Raw genomic sequence first — 25,158 nt, forward strand, 5'->3', positions numbered from 1 at the left:
ATACTAGGTGCAGGTAACATGAGAACATTTTTTTTTTTTTTTGATGAAGAATGAGAAGTGTCTGACCTGGGCTTGCTAAGGGTCTTTCGTGAATTTTCCAAATCCTTCCATGGTTATCCCGTTTTTCATGCAAGAAGGGAGTTTTCCACTATCCTTTGGAGAGAAGGAGGGCATCTCCCTAACATCTCCCGATAACTCATAAACTATAATAGCAGAAAGCAACCTCTCAGCCTGGTTAGAAATAGATTACAGGTTCCATGTGCACAAAAGGAGGCACAATCTAGGCTTCCTGTAACAGTCCACTTTCATTGCTCAGCACACTCAAAATGTACCCCCACTCATGGCTCTAGGAGCTTGTCCTTGCCCCACCCCCATGCCATTTCCAGACACAGAGCCCCTTTGCAGCTTAGGGTATCTGTTTTCCCACTACCTGAGAGCCTGGCACTCTGGCCTGGAAATTACATTTATTATTGCAAGTGGATGAACTGTCACTGGGGTCTCTTGGGAATTTGATTGATATAATTCAATTCCTCTGAGCCTGGTCAACTCTGGATATGGACCTTCTTGACTCCCTCTCCCTTCTCTCTAGCTCAGCCTTCTCAAGGGTTTTTGCTACTTATATTTATAACTAGTATAAGCATTGACTGGTTCTCAAATTAACTCCATTCCTTAAGATAAATGAAAGTGGTACATCTTTCCTATTTTGTTTAGATGGCAATTTATAAATTTTAGTTTTCATTAAGCTATGAGTGTGCATCTCACCAGCCCCCTTCCCTGTCTTCCCCACAAGTGCAGAAGGCTGCCCAGGTAAAAAGAAAATAGGCTATAGAAGAAACCAAAAGTTATATTGGATATAAAGGTTATACCAAAGGTTATATTATTCTTAATGTTAGATAGGAACATTACTTTTTGCTTTGTAAGAGAATGGACTCCCTTGGGCTAATTTTTAAATGGACATATTTCTATAAATCAGCATGAAACTCAACCTGCACCTATGCCCAGAGATAGAAGCCCCTCACAAATGCTTAGCACATGGCCATTTACAAAGCCCCTCCACAAGTGTGTGATTAGTCCCAATCATTCCATGAAGAAAGCAACGATTTCTATTGTTAAGTGACAGTTCTCTCCAAAACCTAATGGCTTAAAACAACAACCCTTTTATTATTTCTCATCCTGGACTGGGCTTTGTTCTTCTGGGACTCAGACGTGGCTGGCCTCTTTCACGGCATGGCCTTTCCACATGGCCTTCTTCCATGGTCTTTCCATTTGTTTGATTCAGCAGGCTGGACAGAATTCCTTACACAGCATCTCAGGGCTGCCAAGAGCCTGCAATCCAGGATAAGTCCCACCATGCAGTCCTCAGCCAGCCTCTGCTGAAAAAGGACTAGACAGGGCATGGGAGTTGGATGGCATAGTTCATTGGGCATCACCAAAGTAACTACCTTAGCCATTCAGTTATTTTATCTTCATATGAAGGCAAATGATATTAGATAATTTACTGAAAACTACTAGAGCAAGATCTTCTGACCATAAATAAGTCCCATGTGTCACTGGTTGAAAATATGTCCACTTATTCATTCAGTGTTCTTTCAAAACAAATATGTGTACACCTCTGAGTGGGATGCAAAGATAAATCAGATACAGCAAGACATGGTGTCAGAGGGGAGCCCACACTCTGGGTGTGGATGTACCATGTGTGACTAATATAATGTTGAAAGTGATGTTCTAAGAGGAACACAAAGAGTACTGGAGAGATGGGTAATATAAAGAGATTTGCTTAGAGAAGATCTTTTAGAGATGTCTACCAGTTTGCTTTCTCTGTGTCCTTCCTTACCCATGCAGGTCACTTCAGGAGTGCCTCTTTATCCCATCCCTATTCCTGAGTCCTATACTAATGCTGTGCATCTTTAGCACCCCGGTTTGAAGAACTGTGCCAATTGCCCTTCTTTAGAGCATTCAGCTGACTTTTCAAAGAAGGAGGAATACACATGTGCAGAGGCTCCACACATGTGTGGAGCCTAAAAATAGGACTGACCATAGAAAGAGAGGTTTCTCAGAATCAATTTCTTAAAAGATGCCATGCCAGATGTGTGGGCCCTTCTCTGTTCTGAAGTTCTAGACATCAACCTCTTGCTCAGCCAGTGGTTTCTACCTGTCCTGCCATTTTGGGAGATTTAATGATAAGGTTAGGTAGCGAGGTCTTTTTGCAGCCTGGTAAGGGGCAGATGTGAGGCAGTCATCTTGGCACTGGCTCTGTGGGATGCAGTGTCCATGTTTCAGATCCCCCAGTGGGCGTGAGACCAAGTTCAGCACACAGAGCCGGAACAAGGACCTGTCATCATCTCTTTGGGGGCCGGGAGCTTGGGGTAGATGCAGGTGAGCATTGGGATTCTGAAGGGCTTTGTACACCACTGAGCCAAAGCTCTTGATGAACCTGTTTGTCCTGTTGCCAGAAGGGTACTTGATCCCCGAATTAATTCAGAAGTGAAATGCATCCTTATGCCTACGCCTGGCTGGTGACTTCTCTCCTTCCTGAACTCTTTAACTCAGCTAAAATACAAAAGGAAAATGAGATTTCATTAGTGTAACTAAGGAAGACTTTCAAACCTATTCTCTGGGTGTAGGAACATGCAAACCAGAAACAAACAAACAAACAAAAACAATATTAAAATGTTTGTTGGGAAGTTAAACTCTGTTTTAAAGAATGGCCCATGTAAAGGATCGTGGGTAGGCTTCCCTACCCCTTCCTTACATTCTATATTGCTCTGGTAAATTTGAGTGGCAAAGACTTAAGATAGGTAGGATGTACTGCCCCAGTCATGTATATGTATTTATAATCAGGGAATAGTCGGATTTACATATAAGCGATAGGAAAGAAGGTGAGGGGCAACTTGTGTAAAACAGTAAGAAAGAAAAGAAGGATATGCGTGGCAAAGGGAGAGGGAGAAAGAAATCAGTGCAATGTATTTTAGCAGAGTGAGCAGGATTATGGGCCAGACACACCTGTGTACCTGCTGCTACTGCTACTACTGCTATAAATATTAACGACATAAAGAAGGAGACAAAGGCCTATTTGTTATGTGCTTAACCGTGTTCTGGCACAGCATCAAACTTTTTATATATTATTTATTACTTGCATTGGCAATGTGGAGTGTGTATATAGCATTTTTATCTCCGCCTTACAGATGAGGCCCAGAGACGGGAGTGACTTGCATGTCCCTATGCCTAGCTGAGACCCAGACAAGCTATGAGTTGAAAGCAACTCTGCTTGACTCCAAGGCTTGTGCTCTTAATCTCCACCCAGTAAATGAGTGACAAACATCGATTCAGTAGACTTACTGGATTTCCAGCGGATTCAAATTCTGCCTCTGTCTTGTGATCTTGGATGACCTCTCTGATCTCTTGTTGTCTTTGTGTGAAATACAAACTGATGGCGGCGTTTCCCAACTTGCCCAGTCACTAGGAGAATTAAACGTAATGCATGTGGAGAAGCTTGGTGAATGTTGAAGGAGGGTCTAATGTGCCAGCTTATTATTCAGGATACTTTTGCATTTTCTGGTTTCTCTCCTCCTTTGTAGTGTTGTGCCCACCTATAAATCTGTACACATGTGTATTAAACTCTTGGTATCAGAAGCTACTTTCCGTCTAAGCATACATACCGTTTTTTTTTTTCTTATTCTTTTTCCCCCTCTCACAAGGGGCAGCTACATTCCATGGCTCTCAGTCTCCAAAAGAAATTCACGCTGCAGATAGCCGTTCACCCTGAGTAGGAAAGGAATGTCCATATCCTACATCATATGAAGGGGGACAGTAATAAAAGTGTATTATTTATTTAAGCAATACTTTTAAATTATTTCAAGTCTAGTAAACACAGCGAGGTAGAGACAGTGAAGGTATAGAGGTGAGGAATCACCCTGACCCAGAACTAGCTTTTAATTTGGTTGGAATCAGCTGTTGATCAGGTTTACCCAAATCAACAATATTCTAAAATATCATTTCCAAATATTAGTTAATTAGAGTGCATTATTAGTTCAAACAGGAGGAGAAGGAGACCACAAAATTGGCCAAGGGCATACCTGCCCTCACAGACTTCCTGCAGACCTGGGGAGAGCCGGAACAAAGACTTATCACCATGCAAGGATTTAGGACCAACTTCTCTCCATTCATTGTGTCTTAATCCCAAGACAAATGTTTTGATTCATCCACCTTGTCACCATCCTCTATGGAGTTCCTGGGGTTTCGTGTGAGCCATGTCAAAAGTGATTGTCCAACCTTATGCCTGTAAATGGGTGTCTTTGTTGGGACATTGGTAATTGGTCCAATGATTAGAGGCCAAGGCATCTGGTTTAACTCAGACACGTGGCGTGTGCCATGTGCAACCAGATTAGCCTGGCATGGCTTTCCTTTAGAAAGGAGCTCTTTCTAAAGAGCACGCCAGGTATGTTGAACTTCAAGCCACACTTAAAAATTCGTCTCAGCTGAACAATGTGTTCCCTGCCCTGTAGACGGGTCGCTCTCCCTGGGAGCTTTCTTGCCCAGGATGGAATCAGAGCAGGGGAAGTGAGGAGCAGGAGGTAGTGCCAGCCGGGTGCACACATGCTGCCCTAGTGCTTCCCTCCCAGTGAGGAAGTGTGTGGATGTGGACATTTCCATCACAGGGACTCGGAGCCTGGTGAGAGATGCAGCTGGAAGTGTCCTGAAGGGTTCTGCTTGGCCCGGGGATGGTTTCAGATCTTCTCACCCTTGGGCAGACTCCTCCCAAGGTTACTTTCTTCCTCTTCACCATGCCCCGTGGGCATCGCATCTGCTGGTCTGCACACAGGCTCTGGAGGCAGCATTCCTGACTCTTTGGGCTCTGGTTTCACCAGGCTCCAGGCACACCACTCTCCATCTGTTAATTCATTTTGATGTCAGGCAGGGAACATGAAGATAGATGAGCTTTCGTCAGGTCTGCTTTCCTGAGACGACAACCTCATCGTCTTCTCCTCGATGCACACAACACTGATGGAGGCTCTGCAGGACCAGGCTCTGTGCTTGGGGCTGAGGACTGGAGCAGAGGGGAGGGAAAATGGTCACAGGGTCAAGAAAAGAGGCAGCCACTTAACTCCATGTCTATCTTGGTGTGATACATATAACAGAGACCGGGAAAGGGAGCCAGAAGGGAAATGTGTTAACCCTGAAAGGACTGGGGGAAGTCTTCATAGAGGAGCCTCAGGGGAGGTTTGAGGGTAGACCAGGAGAAGATCAAGGCTGCTGAGAATGGGAGAGGCATGCCAGGTCAGGATGCACAGGCAGCAATAGCACAGCTTGAACTACAGGCTGCTCTGTTTTCTGGAATGCAAAGTTTATGAGAGAGGAAGAATGACACTGAAGATTGTAACAATAACAATTACTCTTTGTCAAGCACTGACTAGGCAAGGCACTGTGCTAAAAGGTTTGCATGCACCATTGCAATCCGTCTTTAAAATAACTCTGTGAGACAGGATCTAATAGTTATTGCTGGTAAAAACTCTTAGTTGTATCAGAGCCCAAAGTCAAACTGGCTCAGGTGAATGGGGAAGCTCTGAAAACCTCTCCACCACCTTTCCATAGTCTCTGGTTTCTCTTTGTGTTGTCTTCTTTCTCTCTGCAAATGCCTCTTCCCCACTCCAGTTCGTGCAATGTTCAGCCAGGAGTTTCACATGGGTGGCTTTCCTTCTCCAGAGAGGGGCAAATTCTCTCCCTTAGTTTTAGTTAAAAAAAAAAAAATCCCAAAGAAAGGCTTAGATGGATCCAGTTTAGGGCAGCTACCCATTCTTGGAATAAGTAGCAATGATCTGGGTGGGGATGGTAAGGTGTCACCACTCTGATTGGGACCCAGGGTTGGAGTAAAAGGAGGAGCAGTTTCCAAGAGGAGGGCTTCTGGGCGGACAAAAATCACAAGTGCCTTCTGCAGTCTCCATCTTACAGCTGAAGGTGTAGCGGCTTGGGGAGGTCAAACAGCTGATTCGCAGCAGACACTGGAATCCAATCTGTCTATCTCAGTGGTTCTCAAATGAGAGCTCTGGGATAAAACTAGGAACTCAAATCCTGGCTCCACCACCTGCTTGCAGGGTGACTTTGAGCAAGTCACTTAGCTTCTTGGTGTCGCCGTGAGAATAGAAATTGTGCCAACCTCAGGTGAGCAACACAGACTAGTGCCTGAATCCAAGTCGGCCTCAACACACAGGAACAGTCATGCTCCCTTGCTTGCTTGGCTTTCCTCTCCTCATCGGATGGATGCCCGTCTCCATCTCCAGTGCCCAACTCAGCTGCCGCTCCTCGGTGAAGCCTTCCTGATGTCCCCAAAGTTAGCGCTCCTCTGTGCTCCTGAAACTCTTGTTTTTACGCCCATCTCCCCACCTATTCCTCAAGAGTGTGGTTCCTCCCTCTAGACATTCATCTTCCTATACCTAACGCTATTCTTCCCGTCACATAGAGGCCTTTGATCACTGTGTGAAGGCATTAATATTTAGATTCCACTGGGGCAACACCAAAATGCAGAATCTTCTATCTGGGGCCTCTAAAATGACTGGTTGGTCTCCTGAAGGCTTGTTTTCTCTTGCTCTCACGTTTCCACCATTCTTGCTTGCCCGCCTCTCGTGAAGTGAAAAATATCACTTACAGAGTTCATCAGCTTGGCCCTTCCTGCTTTGCCAGTCAGCTTTTATCCAAATCCGAATGGTAGTCGTGTTTGTTCTCAATGCTTCCCAGATTCTCCGTTACCTCTGCAGCTTGGGTTTCTGCTTACCTGCTAGGACTTAACCCTGACCATTCAGCTCTCCTTTCTTTTAGTTTCTGGACACACGGCATCACAATGATTTCCTCTCCAAGTGAACACTACTGTCATGTTGGTAGTCTTGTGACTCCAGTTGCCACACAGTCTCTGCTTAAGTAATGACAAGTCTCTGCTAACTAATAATCTGGGTATCCCATATCACTCCCCCAAGGGTCCTGGGTACTTTGCTAAGAAAATGGCAGGCAGCCTGTGTGTGTGTGTGTGGAGGGGGTGAATTCCATTTTTATTTTATTTTTTTAATCTTATAGAATTGAGCCAAAAAAAAAGAAAAGAAAAGGATAGATGGCCAGAAAAAAAAAAAGAAAGAAAGAATTGAGCCAATCTGGTCCTGAAAGACAAAAGCCACACTCAATTGCTCCTTATCAGTAGCTGTCAAACTTTATAGCACCAAAGTTCAGAGGAGCTCCTCAGAATGCAGATTCCTGGGCCTGCGGCCAAATGCTCTTGTTCAACAGTCTGTGAGTCTTGACATCTTTAACTTGATCATACCAGCAATGACTCTGTTTGAATTAGGGTCACATTCACAGGTTCTGGAGTTTATGACTTGGACACAAATTTTGGGGAGAACATAATTCAACCCAGTATAAAGGTGATTCTGATTTATGGGGTCCCAAAATCCCACTGTAAAAAAAAAAATCAACAACAAAAAACACTGCCATATACAAGTTTAGAGCACATCTTGACATTAGTTACCATGAAATCCAGACAGTTCCACAGTAGGGTACTAGTAAGTTGAAAAGATTAGAAGTAAGAGAGAGAATGGTCTTTTGCAGCTGAGCACATCTTCCTGTCAGTGGAGGGCTAGGGATGAAAGGGAAAAGGGTCCATTTCTTTCTCTTGTTCATTTTTTTTCCTGTCTTCAACCTGTCCCTGGCTCCTAAATACCTGCTCTTTTTCCCTCTCCAGCCACCAGTTTCAGACACTTTGGCTCTAAAAGCAAAGTTTTAGGCACAGATATTGCATCTAAGTCACAAGCATTGAATCTCTTGCTAGACATCTATGAATGAAGGAGCAAACACAAAACAATGGAAGTATTTTTCTCTTCTTTCAATCCACTCATGATTTTGTATGTCGACCCTTGAAAAAGAATCAACCTTCCCCCCCCCCGTAATCCTCATCCAGGTTTCCCCCTCCCTCTATCTTATCAGTATAATTTCACCCATGAGATAAGTTTCCTCCTCTTTCTCTTCCTGTGTGTTAGTCACCTTCCCCAATCCTGTTTCAAGCCAAATAAGGCTTTAAAGCCAAGGATCTGTAATAATACCTGCTCTTTCTGCAAGAGTCTGGTCGTCTTAATTTTCACGGCTGCAATCTGCCTTGTCTACAAGGGGCTCGTCTCCTTTGCCGTACCCATTTCCTGTACACCTAATCCTCCACCTATCAGTTACAAATCCTTGCGCTGTTTCCCCCTCCTTAGACAAGACACAATTTTCCTTTTATAGGTCTGCATTCTCTTCTCTCAAGCAGTTCCCAGGACCTTCTTCAGAAACTGTGACCCATCCCTGACATCAGGGTTCAGGGCCATGCATACTGGACTCCAACCCATAGTTATCCTTCCCTCTGCTAACTCTATTCTCAGAAGTGTTCTCAGAAATTCAGCCCAAACTACCTCTATAATGGTGCTCACCTACCCGCTTCCTTGACTCTGCTAGCTCTTCTCCCTGTGATGAATCTACTTCACATAGCAACATGGCTCATCTAATGGAATATGGATGGAGCCAAAGAAAGCAGATGCCAAGAGTATGGGATGTAAAGGGTTTCTATGACTCTAGGAGCCATCATACTCTTGGAGTGGGTGGGAGACTGAGAACTGTTCGACCACTAATGCTCTGGGCAAGAAAAGCATGATTTGCAGTATTGACTCTTCCCAAGGACAATACTCTTACCAGAGCTGATTTCAAGCTATTAATGTGAAGTCCCTTAACACAGAATCAGGGAGAGGTGCGCTGTTTCACTGGGGAATGTGGTATTTCCACCAGACAGATTCCATAGATAAATAACCTCAAGGGCATAAATAACAGTACCATGTAGTAATAAAATGAGATGCTGTAGACCTTGACGATTTTTACAGACACTCACTCGTGTGCCAAATGTGGAAGCCCCTATAGCTAATGTCACCTAAGAACACAGGATTAAAATGTCTCCAGGTGTCCTGTGGCACGTTTGATTTCCACCATGCTGAATGCTCCCAATCTAGTCCACACTAATTCAGCTGGTTAATGAATGAGCTATGTTTGGGGCACTTTTTTCTTTTCTTTTCTTTTCTTTTTTTTTTGACAGTTTTATTAAGGTCTAATTGTCATACAATAAAGTACACATGATTAGGCATACAATTGGACAAGTCTTGACATCTGTTTATACCCATGACACCATCACCATAATTAAGATAATGAAAATATCCCCCCCTCTCTGAGTTACCTTCTGCCCCTTTGTGTCGTTCCCCCTGCCTCTTGTTCCCTCCTCCTTCCCCAGGCCATGTAGATCTGCTTCCTGTTACTGTATCTTAGTTTGCATTTTCTTGAATTTCTCACTTTTGCTTTTGATGTAATTTATTTAACCAGAAGTTTATGTAAATCTGTCTTTGGTAATGTCTGCGATTTATGACCAGCTCCTAAACTGAGAATGCGATGACTGACCCTCAAAAGCAGCAAGGAGCCTGCTCCAGCACACCGTGGGTGGGCAAGTGAACAGAGTGGGCGTCAGGGGACACCCTGGACTCGGGGGAGTACTGCCCTGATTCTTTATGTGGGGACTGGATACATAGGGATTTCCACATCATTAAAATTTATGGAGCTGCTCGCTTTTGTACCATGTGGGCTTTCCTGAATGTGTGTTAGACTTTAATAAAATTTACTCCCAGCAAAAGGCGCTAGGATTAAAAGAGAGAAGGGGATTGGAGGGGATTGGAATATCTTTTTTTCTGGATTTAAAATCTTCCTCCAGCTTTCTGCTTCATTTCAGTTAAAAGTCTGATCTCCTTATCATGGCTTTTCGCTGTGGGGTTCTGACCCTGGAATATACTTCCAGCTTCTCTTCCTCAAGCCTGGCTCCTCAAACCGACTTCCCTTCCTTCCCCATCCCTCCTTTATTCTTTCTCTTCTTTTCTTCCTCCTTTTCCTTTCTCTCTTTGCCTTCCTTCCTTCATACTTTGAAAATGTGTCCTTGTTTGTGTCCAGTCTGTGGCCCACACTAACATGTCTGCTCTGCCAATCATCCAAATCTTATTCATCAGTGTGACTCAGGCACAGCATTAGGTACCTCAAAGATGCTTAATAAATATTTAGTGGATAAGGCCTCTAGCTCTTGGTTTTCTTGGGGAAGGCAGGGAAGCTATGGCTGGGGGTGTGTGGATATGAGAAATGGGAACAGAGGATTCAAGGAACAGGAACAGGAGTCAGACTAAAATGCTGGCTGAGAAGCCCTCTGGGTCATCCCCACACTAGCTGAAGGTTCCACCTCTTGTTACTGAGCTTTTTGTGGCTGGGACCAAAATACCCAACAAGAACAACTGAAATGAAGACAAGTCTATTCTGACTCGAGGTGTCAGAGATTCAGTCTATAGTAGGCTAACTCCATTGCTCTGGGCCCAAGGTGAGGCAGAATATGCCAGTGGACGGCATGGTAGAGGAGCACGGCTCTGTTCATGGGGGCCAGGAAGCAGAGAGAGAAAAGGGAGGGGGCTGCAGAGAAAATGAATTTTTTTTCAGCACATGATCCCGGTGATCTGACTCCTCCTATCATGCCCCACCTGCCTGCAGTTACCTCCCCCCACCCCCCAGTTAGTCTATTCAAACTAGGATGGACTGATTAGATTACAGCTCTCATAATCCAATCATTTCACCTCTGAACACTCCTGCATTACCTCGGGAGCTTTGGGGAGCACCTTGTATCCAAACCATTAACAACATCCTTCCTCCTTAGCCTGAATGCTAATTTTACAGGGTATCAACTTGACTCTCATACCCTCATATTTTCCAATGAGGAGACTGAAGCCCAGGGTCCTCAACGTCATGAGCACTGGTGGGATTGAAATTCCCATCTCCTGACTCCCTACCCAGAGCTCACACCTCTTTACAGAGATGCAATAGGGATGGACCTGGGGTGGCGGAGAAAGCATGTGAGTACTTAACACAGAGAGAATCTGACTTGATAACCACCATGTTCAGCATTCTTAGGCAAATAGCCAAAGCTCCCAGGACTCAATCTTCTCATCAATAAAATAGGATGGTAATGACTCTTTCATAGGAATCTTGTTCAAATGAATGAAATAAAGTCTGCAAAGCCTTGATCTCACTCTTTTTTTTTAATTTTTTTTTCAAAGTCTAATAAAAAATCATCATTTATAAAGTACTAGACATTGTCATTTCATCATCATGAAAACCCTGCAAGAAAAGTTTCTGGCCCTTCACAAAACTAATAAGTGACAGCAGTAATTAAAACCTATTTTTACGATTCAAAATTCATATATTCATGTTTTTCTATTATACAATTCTCTTTTTAAATTTTTTATTTGTTTTCATTAGTTATACATGACAGTAGAATGCATTTATGCACTTTGATATGTCATACGTAGATGGGATATAATTTCTCATTTTTCTGAGTGTACATGTCATAGAATCATATTGGTCATGGAGAATATCATGCTAAGCGAAATAAGCCAATCCAAAAAAAACAAAGGCCAAATATTTTTTCTTTTTTTTGGCAGGTATTTCTTTTTTTCTTTTTCTTTTTTTTATTAGTTGCTCAAAACATCACAATGATCTTGACATATCATACATTTGATTCAAATGGGGTAAGAATTCTTATTTTTCCATGTGTACAGATGGTGTTCGATAGGAGCCCAGGTGGTTGTCTTTTTCTCCCTGTAGTGACAGCAGCCGACAGGGGTTGGACAAGATGAGGCCTCTCCTCACTCTACCCAACGTCCTAATTGGGCTTCTGATGGTGGCCCTATTTAATTAATGCCCTGGCAGTGGTGTGACAGCCACAGGCCTTCACCGTCTAAGCAAAGCACTAGTACCACCTGCTTTGCTGACAAATCAAGCTTCTTCCATTGAATGTCTAATGTCTTCACTCCTGTGGGCATTCTAGGGAGAGCGAGAAAATTAAGCAGTAGATTGGACCAAAAGCTACTGATGACAGTTGTAAGGCACGAAATCAGTAATGCCCCCCTCACTTTCCCAGAGAACTAGAACATTTTTAATGTCAAAAATGTAACACGATGCCTCCTGACAGGCATATCTGGTGATCTCTCCTTTTAAGAACCATCTTTTCTAATTACAGGTGTTTAGTTCCCCATTAAAACCTAGTTACACTGATTTTAGGGTTGCAGGCATTAATCTAACAGGCTGAGTGAAGTGGGGAGAAGGGAACTGATAGGTATTTAGTATTTACTTTGTTCCAGACACTGTGCTGTTTTCCCTGAGAGAAGGGATGTCCAATTTCATGTAAGTATGAAAGGAAATATAGTTAGGTAGAATCTAACATATAACAAAGAGATCCCCAAACTACAGGAGTTCCAACGTGTTTGGAGTCTGCTTCTTTCTCGCATAACTGTCCAGAGATCAGCAGCCCAGGATGGTAGGGTGTCTGGCTTCTTCAAGATGGTGCCTCCAATCCTGAATCCAAGACACTGCTCTCTCTGCTTCTATTGTGTTTGCATCCCAGACAGAAAAGGCAGGGAAAGGCAAGGTGACCTTTTATTTTAAGGGCATGGTCCAGCAGTGCCACACATAATCTCAGCTCATGTCCCCAAATAGCAGTGATTTAAATAGCATAGAAATTTTTTCCTCTCACATGTAATGTCTGAGGACAAACAGTCCAAGTGCCTCCGCCATGTCAGGAACACGTTTCTTCTTATTGTCCCACCATCCCCCAGGGTTGGCCACCTTCTGCATGGTGGAAAGTAGTGCACCACCACAGGGGTCCTCCTTCCAGCCCACACACCACTGGGGAGAAAGAGAGGAGGATCCTTGTCTTCTTGTCAACACAACCTCAGAACTGGTCCTATCCCTTCTGCTCATATTCCACTGCCCAGAATTTAGTCATCTGGTCAAAACTGGGTGCAAGGAAAGCTGGGAAATGTGCCTTGCTAAAGCAGGGCCATTCAGTTATGGAAGGAAGAAGAAATACTGCAAATGATTTCTCATAGAAAATGGCCCTCTCTGTCATAGGAAACCATTGTGGGGATTTTTGCAAGGAGGCGATATAATTGGACTTATTTTTTTCAGAAGTTATTGTGAATGCTAGGTGAAGGGTGTATTTTTAGGGAAGGCACAAGTGTGGAAGCAGAGAATCGTCGAGATCAAGTTTGCTGGGCTGAGTGTGTAATAACAAATGTGGTGACAAGCGGTCTGATTCGAGGTACGTTTTGAACTAAAAGCCCTCAGCAGGATTTTCTCAGAGGTTAGATGTGGAGCATCACCAAGAAAGAGGAGCTGGGGATCTTTGGATGCGTGACTCCTTCAAGTTGCTCAGGGTTCAGCTCAAAGACTGAAGTTCTCTTGATCCGCTGCTTCATGCCTGTTATTCTCATTTCTCTTCCAAAAATTTGACTCTATCTGAAATGGTCTTTTCTCGTTTTCTGTTTGCTTCATTATTTTCTGCCTTTTCCACTAAAAGTATGCTCTGTGGAGTGGAAACTTCCTCTACCCCATTCATTATTCTCTGTGGGCACCTGAACATTGTTGGACACAGTGATATGAAGAAAAGTGGCCCACGTTCATTAATATGTGTAGAATGGATGGGTAAGTTAAGAACATGTGTTTCCCAAGACAGCAGAATGGAGAGAAAAATTAAATGATAGAAAAAGAAAATGGAGGAATGAATGGCAGAAATCTACACATTAGAGGGTCTAAAGTGCTCTTTAAAAATGATTACATAGACACCAACATTGTCACGTATCTTTGAATCTTAATTAAACAGATAATATCTAGTTATTAATCTATAGTTTACAGTTTACAAGTCCTCAAGTTTAAAAAGGGAAATGATCAGGCTGATCTCAAATCTCTCTTCAATACCTTACATTAAAAAAAAAAAAAAAAGCTCTAGATAGCTAAGGGGAAATGGGTGGGACTAAACAATTCTGAAAACCATAATGCTGTCATTCAAGTATGTAAGAATTTTGAAAGTATGTCACTCCCATACCCTTTGTGGGGTGGGAAAATATCAACATGGCACCTCAGCATGACTAGAACAGATGATATTGAAGCACATAAGGATTACTGGTGAACACTGTAATTATTAAGCCAAAATAAAATCCAAATATTTTAAATAATTATGGTTATAAAACATAATGTAATTGTTACAGTTCTTGAAAGAAAAGTTACACAATGAAAATAATAACTTGGTTGATTTGACAGCTACCAAATTAACAATAGTTTACATGAGATAAAAGTTTATTTTTCATCTACAACAGTCTGATTATAAGCAGCTCATGGCTGATCTGGGGTTTCTTGCTACTAGGTACACAGGCCTTTTCCCTTTTGTTGTTCCTCATCCCCTGGAGGGTGACCTTCTCAGTTGGGTGGAATATAGCTTAGCACCTCACTCACGGAGCAGGAAATGTTGAGAGATGAGGAGCAGAAACTGTACTCATCTCTCTCTCACATCCAATCAGTCTGCCTGACCATACCTAGCTGCAGGGGAGGCTGGGAAATGGAGTCTCCCATAATTATTAGATATTCTTTTAAAATGAAAATAATGTTATCTTTTCTATAGAAATGCTACATGTTGGTCATGAAATATTCAAATGATATAAAATAATACGTACACACAAATTGCTCTGAACCCCACATTTAGAGTCAACCACTGCTACTCTATATCCATATCTGACAATATATAAAGTGTTTCTTTGAGTACCAACACGTGGTAACTTTTATAAATGTTTCAGTGCTTAAGAAAAAGAGAAGACAAGATCTGGGTGTGGTGGTGTACACCTGTGAGCCCAGCAACTGGGGGGAGGCAGGAGGATCAAAAGTTGAAGACCAGCTGCAGCAATATAATAAGGCCCTAAGCAACTTAGCAAGATCCGTCTCAAAATAAAAATTAAAAGGGGTGAGGGTGTAGTTTAGTGGTAGAGTACCCCTGGGTTTAATACCCAGTACTGGGGGTGTGCATTTTGAACTTATAGGATAGTTGATGTTTATATCCATTATTTCAATCTTATTAGTGATGTTTTCTACTTTGGTGCTGTTGTATGGTGCAAAAATATTTATGCCAGTTACTTCTTCATTGTGGACTGGACCATTTATAATCTTGGAGAGCTTCCTTCAAGTTTCCCCTTGATTCTGAATGTCGCTCCTTTCTGCATTCACTTATGTGGACACTCGGGTTGATACATGGTTTTACAAGGTTAGGACCTGAATGGGTTCATGTTCTTTGAAGGGCTCAATTTTCTTCTCTCCTTCCCTTACAAAAATTGAGGTACAAACTATAGTCACCTGCTTTATTTTTGCTTATTAATTGTGGGTTTTGTAAAAACATGAGATCTTTTAAAAATGATTTACCCTCTTGGCTCTATTTCCCCCATATCGAAAAGGATTGTGCTAAATTGTACTGGTGACTCAACTCAGTACAGTTGGTTTTCACTAGGTTCCAAATGAAGCTATCAACTCACAGCTAATGGGTAGTTCAAAGGCATTTTGAGGGCTTCTTTTGATTCCTTCAAAAATGTCAGATACACCTTCATAACATTTTGTGCCTTATCCGTAGAGAAGAAGTCACTTAAGAATTAGCAACCTATTTACAAAAAGGCAAATACAAGCTTTCCAAATGTAGTCTAATTCCTTTTGAATTCATTAAGATGAAACTAAGAAGAAAAAAATTAAACCCTAGTCTATTGGCACCTGCCTCTTTTTTCCTAAGAAAATAATAATGATGATACTTGGAACCACGTGAGAGAGTGCCCATTATATGCCACGCATTTGACAGACATTGCCTTTACCTGATCTTCAAAGCAACCCTTCCATACGAGTGTGAGATAAGCTCAATGAATCTCAGAAGGCAAAGCATCTAGTAGAACCTCATCTATAGACAGAAATGCCAAAAGGGAGCTGGGGGTCAATTTGACCGGTTTATTTGACTCCAAAACTTCTATTCCTTCTACTGATCCAAAAACTGGGCTTCTAGAGAATATGGTCAATTCTTTGCTTTTCTATGTTCTTTTTCAATTTTTTTTTTAGTTGTAGCTAGACATAATACCTTTGTTTTATTTATTTACTTTTATGTGGTGCTGAGGATTGAACCCAGTGCCTCACAATTGCTAGGCAAGTGCTCTACCACTGAGCCACAACCCCAGTCCTGTTTTTCTCTGTTTTGAGAAATAGTTTCTTATTTTTCTCCTTGAATCCTCCTTGCTGGATTCCATATGTAGCTGCAGAAATACAAGTCAGAAAGACTAGAAGGCTAGAACCGGTCTCATTTACAGTTCAGCAAACAATTTCCTTAAGTAAACCCTCTAGGAGGGTTGTTGGAATCAAGCCTCTTGTTATTTCACTGCTGTAATTCCAGAATGTACCTTGGTGATTTAACAAAGAACACTGATAGCAAATATTGCTTTCCATCTACTACAAATGCCATACAAAGTTTTGTTATTTGGAATATATAAGTTCTCTGGCAAAACATTATACCTTACTTCATTGCAAATACAAAATAAGCATATTTTTCTGAATTGCTTAATTTTATTTTTTAATAAGCATCTAAAACTTCTAAAATATACCTTTGGAAAACAAAAAAGAAGTGTCCCTTTTGATTGCAGACATATTTCCATTAATGTGAACTATACTGTGCAATACCAGATATTTTAGTATCATTGACTCAAAGAACCTGGCAATGATTTAACAGAATCAAGGAAATGATTTGGATCAAGGCCCACATCTCTGAACTGGGGGTATATAGCTTTCGGGTCTATAGAACTTTCCACAAATTCAGGCACTTCTCCAGATTTAGTGAGTCTTCATTTTGATATGTGGAATAACAGGCAGGTATATCTAGAAAATTTCCCAGGTAATTTTGATGTGCATTCTTGGTTAAGATCCCCTGAACTGGTATCTCTGCTTGAGACCCCTCCCACTTTGGGAGCATTGCCTTCTTTCTGTTACTCTATTAAATCCTGTTACTTTACTCAAAAAAAAAAAAAAATCCTCTGAACTGGAGCATGACTTCCCTGGGTTGTATCCTTGATACACGAATAGAAATAATAAAATATGTTCCTTTGAATGCAGGCTTCCATTACAAACAATTATTCCACCCTGCTCCTTTCTTTGCTCCAGGAAAAAAAAAATCATTATACAATGAAATAAAGACAGATGTTTGAAGATGGAGGATTCAGACCATGTTGTTTTTATAGTCATGCAGTTTTGTAGCCTGTTATGAATACCTGACAGGTGAGGCTTAACGCCCACGTGCACCATGGGAAAGGGCTTGGGGATCAACACACATAGTTTTCATTAATAAAGCCCCAAAAAGAAACCAAAATACTTTCTTGTCGCCCAATCACATGGTGAAGATGGCCTCAGGCATTAGAAATCATGGAATGCAACTAGGTTTTACATGAGGAGAAACAGAACAGAGTGGGGAAGTGAAATTCTCTGTCTCACACGATTTTTCCCTACATTAAAACCAGGCAATTCGATGGCCAACCTAGGAATGCAAACCAAGCTCTCTATTCTTTTTTGGAACTCTGCCTTCCTGGAATTAGAAAGAACACAGAAACAGCTGTTTGACCCTGTCCAGAAATGAGATGCTCCTCTTCAGTAAAACACAACAGTGTGGCCAAGAAGTGTCAAGGGAGGTGGTGGGAAGAGATCATCCTGATACAGATTCTCTAGCTTCTTTACAGAGGCAAAGAGTAAGATAACCAAAGCGCCCTCTTCATTTGCTCTCCTGAACTCAGTGTGAATGTTCTCCCAGGATAGATATTTGACCGTGGACTTTGCCAGAACTTGGTTCCAGGCTACTGTTCTGGATCTATCCTCAAGACAGGGGCTTTTCTAACCCCAATCACTCCTTTCCCTGGTTCCTGAATAGAATCTTGAAGAAAAGAGACAGTAGATGCTTAAAGATCTGGCATCAAATGATTCATATGATATTATTAATGTCTTATTGGATGTTACAGATTAATTTGCATCTCTCCCCTCCCCAGTTCATACATTGAAGTCTTCACCCTCAGTACCCCAGAATGTGACTTAGAAATAGGGTCTTTAAGAAGGTAAATTAGTTGAAATGAGGTCATCAGGGGGAGCCCTCATGGGCCTGGTGTCCCCATAAGAGGAGAGTAAGAGACAGACACAGAGGGAAAACCATGGGTAGACACAGGGAGAAGAGTGCCATCTGTGAGTCAAGGAGAGAGGCCACAGAAGCAACCATCCCTGCTACACCTCCATCTCAGACTTCCAGCCTCCAACACTGGGAGACAATAAATTTGTTGTTCAAGCCATCCCATTTGCAGGACTTTGTAGCCCTAAAAAACTAATACGTTAGGTCTTTCTATTTGTTTTGCAAGAAGATGACAGTTCGCTCCTCCTTTACCAAGTTCATGCTCACAATGGAATGCCAGTGTCATCATTTCAACACACTAGTTTAAAAATCAGGGTGTTTCTGGGGACAAATAACAACAACAACAAAAATTGATACTCCTAATATCAGACTAACAAATAGTATGTGTCTGGTTCAAATAATTGAAATGTCGAGAGGTGGTTCAGGCTGCAAGTGCAGTTTGATCAGGGCGTGGCCTTCTCCACGCCTTCCTGTTTATTTGGTGAGTGGCTGGGTGGGCTCCCCTCCAGGTGGAAAGACTGCATCAATAGTTCTACATGCTTCTTCACCCTCACCCAAGGAGAAAGAATAGCATCACATGACCATTAAAAGAAGTCCAGGCTTCCCTCTAACGTAACCAGTCCTGGTTAACACTAATAATAGATAGCATCAATAGTAGCAGCAACTCTTGAACACTTAATGAGCACCAGACCCTCTTCTCAGTACTGTTGTGCAATTACTCTTCATCCTCATAAAAAGAGCAATGGGGTGCGGGGGGAATGACAATGATGAAAACAACTGGAATGTCCATTAATGAATGGGGAATGAAAATGTGGTATGTACATACAATGGAATAGTATTCAGCCTTTAAAAAGAAGGAAATTTTGCCATATGAGACAATGTGGATGAATCTTGAGGACATTGTGTTAAGTGAAATAAGCCAAGCACAGAAAGACAAATACTGCACAATTCCACTTATACAAGTATCTACGAGAGTGAAATTCACAGGGTCACGGTGTCAATGGTGGTTGCCTAGGGCTAGGGGAAGGGGAAGATGGGGTCATTGATCAGTGGGCATAAAGTTTCAGTCAAGCAAGATAAGTTAGCTCTAGGGAGCTTCCTTGCAACACTGTACCAATGGTCAATAGTAATGTGTTGTACATTTTAAAATTGGGTGAGATGATAGATCATACGTATTGTTATCATAATAATGATTTTTTAAAAAACAACAAAAGGAAAAACAAAATAAAATAAGAGGAGTAGTGGGACTTTCCTGGTTTGTTGATTCAATCAAGGGCAACCCTGGAAGCTGAGGGAAGGTACTGTCCCCCACTGCTCCAAAAGCATAAAATAGATATGCAAGGCACAGAGCAGATATTAGGGAAATAACCAGAGTATGAATTGCAGCTGTGTCTCTGAAAGATTATAACAATTCCATGCTTCAGTTTTTCTTAAGGGTGCAGCTTAACACAGACAAAAAGCAAGATCTGTTTTTTCACTACCCATGTTATCTAAATTACCTTCTGTCTCAATTGTTCTTTGCCAACACAGACTGAGTTAGGAAGTTTACAGGTTCCTGGAAATTCCCAAATGTGTGACTAGCCTTTTGCAAGTGGTAGTAACCTTTTTGTTTAAACCTTAGGTCCCTTTGATTCTGCTGCTATTTATTCCTCTGACATTTGTAGAGAGGGATGGAAACTCTGTTAATAATTTGGATCTGACGTGTCTGCCGAAGTTTTATATGCTGAAGGTTTGGTGGCATTGTTTGGGGGGGGGGGACTTCAGGAGGGTACACCTAGTGGACGTTGGTCATTTGGGACATTCCCTTGAAGGGATATTGGGACGCTGGCTCCTCCTCTTTTTTTTGCTTCCAGAACTCCATGAGGTTAACTGTCCCTGTCCTCACATGTTCCCTCACCACAGGCTCCAAAGCAACAGGGCCAGGTGACCATGGACTGAAACCTATGAAACTGTGAACCAAAATAAACTTTTCCTTCTTTCAATTCACTTTCTCAGGCATTTTGTCACAGCAACAGAAAGTTGACTGATGCAGCCTGTCACTTGTTCTGGCTTGTGTAGATCTGCTATCTTTGCCATCTTGATTCACAGTACAAAAGGAACAACCAGAGAGAGGCATTTGGTGGTGGGAGTTTGTCCCACTCCTCTTTGTCTCTAACCCTACTTTGTATATGTTAGTGGTTCCCAATAAGGAATAAATGTGCAAATCTGATATTTTCTGACTTTCAAACTTGAATTAGATTTTTATCATGGGTTACAAAAATCAGAAAATCACATATTATGATTTATGACTTTCTAGTAAATCAGTTGTTAATCCCATCAGGTTTCACTGACTTGAAATAAGTAATAGGCATTTTATTGTTTGAATGTTAAATGTTTAACATTAATTTAATGCTATTAATATTTAATATTGATGCTAAATATTTGCCATTTTAGTACAAACTCATACAACTTTTTGAGATATATATACCGAAAGTTACAAAATAGTTGATCTTTTATTTAGTAATCTGACTCCTGGGAATTATTTAAAAGTAGAGAGAGAAAAGCATTATGCACAATGATGTTCATTCAAGACTTGCTTAGAATCCCATAAATGTAAACAATATACATTTCAACTGTATGCATGGCTAAGACAATTATAGTAAAAGCTCCTGGAGGGAAATATTATGTAACTGTTAGTAGTTCCCTTTGTTTGGAACACTTTCCCACCTCTTCTGCCTCACTTCCCTGCCAGCTAACTCCCACTTAAGCCTTCAGGACTCAGGGTACCCACCCCTGCACTTGGGTGCCCCTCCTCTGCTGTGCTTATGTAACACCTGGGCAAGCCTCTGTAAAAACATTTATAGACCACTGCATTGGAACCCATTGGTTTTGCTTGTCAGTCTCCCCCACTGAATTGCAATTCATTGAGGCAGAGCAACAAGTTATAAATCAGAAAGGGAAGTGGCAAGAAAAAAGATGATTCCTAACATAAAATGTAGATTTCAGTTGATTGGGAGCTGCCTTGTTTTCCTGCTTTCCCCACTCTCCCCAGCCCATCAGCTAGTGTAGGTCTTTCCTAGAAGGTAAGAAATCGGCTGAAAAGCATTCAGGAAGGAGTGTCTCTGGGGGCAGTGGGTGGGAGATTAGAAATGGGGCCTGTGACATTTTCCTGCAGAACTCCAGAACCATTAACATTCTTTTGTATTTCCCATCACAAAGTTTCCATGAATGTCTGAGTTGTCCTATGTACAAATTGGGATGACCGGTGTGATTTGTTTGACGCTGAAAGGCGACGTGCATTCTCTTCCTAGCAGGATGGCTCCAAAAGGTATTAAAAGTGGGCTCAGCCCTGCGCCAGGTGTCAGAGGGTGGGTCGCCTTCCTCGCGGATTCAGTTTCAGTCCCGCTCCTAGACATCCCGCGCAGCGCTTCCTTTCGCCCGCCCGACTTCTAAGAGCGCTCCGGAGGGAGGAGAACCGGCGAATCGTCGCGGGCGCCGGGCGCTCGCGGAGCCGACCCGCCCCCGCTCGCGCCCGCGCCGCCCGCCCGCGCCGGGCCCCGTCACGTTGGCTGCCGAGCGCATCCCGGCTGCGCCCGGGCGGGCAGGCGCCGAGGGTAGCTAAGGGGAGCAGGTCACGTGAGAGAAGGAGTCTGACCTACTTTCCCGGGCGGCCGGCGCATGCGTACTGTGCAGCCGCGCGCCGGCCGGAGATTCACGTGGAATCGCACGTGCCGGCTTCTTCCTCCCCGGGGCCCGGGCGGGGTGCGCAGGCGCGGGGGCGCTCAGGGACGCGGACGGGCGCGGAGAGAGCCTGCGGGCCAAGCGGTGCGGACGCGTGAAGCGTGCGGTCCGGGGAGGCACAAACTGCGGGTTCCGCAGTCATCACCGTGAACGCAGAGCCTTGCAGAGTTGCTTTGGCGCCTCGCCGGGCTGGCCGTGAGTCCATCGAATTCAGCATTCATGACTTCAGAAATTTAAGTCATTGTGCATTTGCCCTTTGAATCCCACAGTCCTACAACTCGGAATTTGCCCCACACAGGAGCTCTCCCACGCCTGTGGTATGAAGAAGCCCCTAGGAAAGTAATCATTGCATCTTTGTCAAACATCATTGCTTGACATTGCAAAGGGTCTTAAATAATTTGAATGTCTAACAATAACACTGGCTAAATTCATGGAATCGTATGATTGGGTCTATTTGAAATTCTCCGCAGCCTTTCAAAGAAATAGCTCTATGGGCACCACAGATGTGGAATGGCCTCCAAGATCCATTATGCGAGGTTAAAAAACACTCTACAGAAGGATACATAGGATGCTGAGGTTTGTATGTGCATATGGGAAATGAATAAAACAGCTCTGGAAAGGTTCAATAACGTATATGGAATGGCCAGAGAAGGAGTGAGACTATACACTTTCTTTTGTGACTTCATAAGTTTTGTACGGTGTATGATGAATCTATCTTTTAAAATAAAAATTTAAAACAAAGCAATTTAATCTGCTGGGCACCAGCTTTTATAAAATAAATCGTTTCCTTCTGGAAAGTTTGTCATGTACTGTATCTGCTGCCTTTCCTGTTTCATTTCAGCTTCTATCTGAATGTCTTAAGCTTGCTGATAAGTTGTGGAGAAATTTTAAGCCCCCTAGATGAAACCAACTCGTGCTCTACATCTTAATGATCCTCTCCAAGCCCTTCCTTACTGAAATACTCTCCCAAGTAAACAATTGCATAGTAAAGCGCAGCATTTTTACATCACGATTAGCTTTTCCTCTTCTAGTTACTGAATTTGCCCTGTAGATATTATCATTACAGTTTTGATGTGTGTACCTATTTATATTTGGTTGCAGATAACAGAAAACACTAAAAAGTAAAGCTCATTTAAATGAAATTTACAATAGGGATGGGTTTCAGGGTTAGTATGAGTCACCAACAGAAGGTCACCTTTCCATTCCTCTGGAAAACCTTCTATGGTATCAACCTCATCTAAAAATTTGGAAGGATCTCACTTGGTGAAAATGCTTCTTTCCAGAGGTCTCAAGCAAACATCTTCCCTGTACTCAGTGACCTTGGGTGGGGGCAAGGACTCATATCTGAACCAATGACAGCAGCAGGAGAGGGTCTTATGCTGATTAATTTGGATTGATCTACACATGCTGGGAGGTGGGTAGAGAAAACACAAACAAAGGTAGGAATGGTGGGAGGCAGCCAGGGTCCCCTTACATAACTCCTGTTGTCCCTCCTGCGGTTGTTTTCCTCCTTCCAGATGAGGCGGATGGACTGTGTGATAGATAGTTCTCCTCTTGCTGCAAATGATGCAGTTGGTGTACTTGCATTTTCCCTCACACTGTATACCTTTCCAGTCATCCAAACATCAGAAAAATCTGTGATACAGTAAGAATATCTGAACATCAGAAAAATTTATCTTCACTACTAGGAAAACAATTTGAGTAATGATAAGAAATCAGTGAAGAAAGTATACATATGCCATGTTTATGTGCTATTTCTTCATCCACCCATCGTATAAGTATTAAGTTACTATATGTGGAAACATAGAGCTTTTGGGGGGGGGGAAACAGAAGACATTCATGATCAAGTCCCTGAACTCAAAGGGAAGACAGTCAAGTTCAACAGACAAGACAGATACTTGGAAAACATTAAAATAATGATATGAGACAGTGTGCAATTAAGTGTGTAAGTGGATGATAATGCAGTGTGGCAGGTGTTCAGTGCAGAGGCAAATATTTGTTGAAAAAGATATCAAATAGGAGAGGGTCTTACAGGATTGCTCAATTAAATAAAATATGCAGGGGGAAAGGGAAGACTATGTTTATGGTTGAACATTGCGTGAGCAAACGAGTAGAAGTAGAAATGACTCTGTGTTCTCAAAATTAGAGACTGAATTATGGGGAGTTTATTTTAGAGGAATGAAAAGTGATGCTGGAATGTTAGAAACCCAGGATGTCCAGGTCCTACTACCCTGTGGATATAGATGCATTGTAATTATTTATTTTGCACTGGTTTTATTCCCACCTGCTCATCATTTCCAAGTCTCACCCAGTTATATCAGAGAACACCCAAGGGCTTTCCTATGTGCTCACAGATCAGTCAGCCAATTACCATCACCCCCAGAGCATCTGCCACACTCTTCCTCTCCTTCCCTGGCCCCCCTCCTATCAAAGCAGGATGAAAGATGTTGCATCACCGTTTGACTCACTACATATGGAGGAGGGGGAGAAGACAAGAATAAGCCCAAAGGTATACACTGTGTTTGCTGCATGCTATATCATCACAAGACACACTGGACACAAAGCATACCTGTGATTGGCATGTTCATATGGCAAGGAGAAGGGACCTTACCCAACGCACTGGGTGTTAAAATATTTAAGCATTTAACAACCATCAATTCAAGATCAAGGAGTACCCTCAAGGGCAGGGTCAGGATTAGCATGAGGCCAGCAAAGCTGCTAGGGTGCAAAACTGAAGATGGCATTTACACTTGGGGTCATGTGAGGACAACTGTACAGGAATAGTATGCTACTGTCTTTGTCTGGTGGCCTGGACAGGCCCAAACTAGAAATCTAAAAGTGTCCATCTGAAACTTTGAGACTCATGACGTCTTAACAGTAGGCAGAGATAGACTCATGCTTATTTATTTATTTATTCTTCTCTTTCTCTCTTTTAAAAATCTTTCTTTTAAAAAATTTTTTTGTAGTCGTGGACAGATGCAATACTGCATTTATTTATTTATTTTCAGGTGGTGCTGAGGATCAAACCCAGTGCCTCATACATGCTAAGCAAATGCTCTACCACTGAGCTACAAACCTAGCCCTTAAAAATCTTTCTTATTAATTCTTTTTTTCCTACAGCTGAGGCCACACATTTAGACTTAGAGCTGTATATTCATCTGCTAATTGAATAAAATATGCAGTAAGGGTCTGCAATGATAGGCCAAGGATTCATGAGAAATAATCCAAAATTATGGAAAGGAATGCCTTCCAGGAGAGCCCAGGCTCAAAGAGGAGGAAATCTACAAGGAAGAGACAGGCTTAGGAACAAGCAAAGACATTGGGCAAATGTACACGTTTACCAT

Source organism: Marmota flaviventris, chromosome 17, assembly GCF_047511675.1.
Source record: "Marmota flaviventris isolate mMarFla1 chromosome 17, mMarFla1.hap1, whole genome shotgun sequence".
Taxonomy (NCBI): domain Eukaryota; kingdom Metazoa; phylum Chordata; class Mammalia; order Rodentia; family Sciuridae; genus Marmota; species Marmota flaviventris.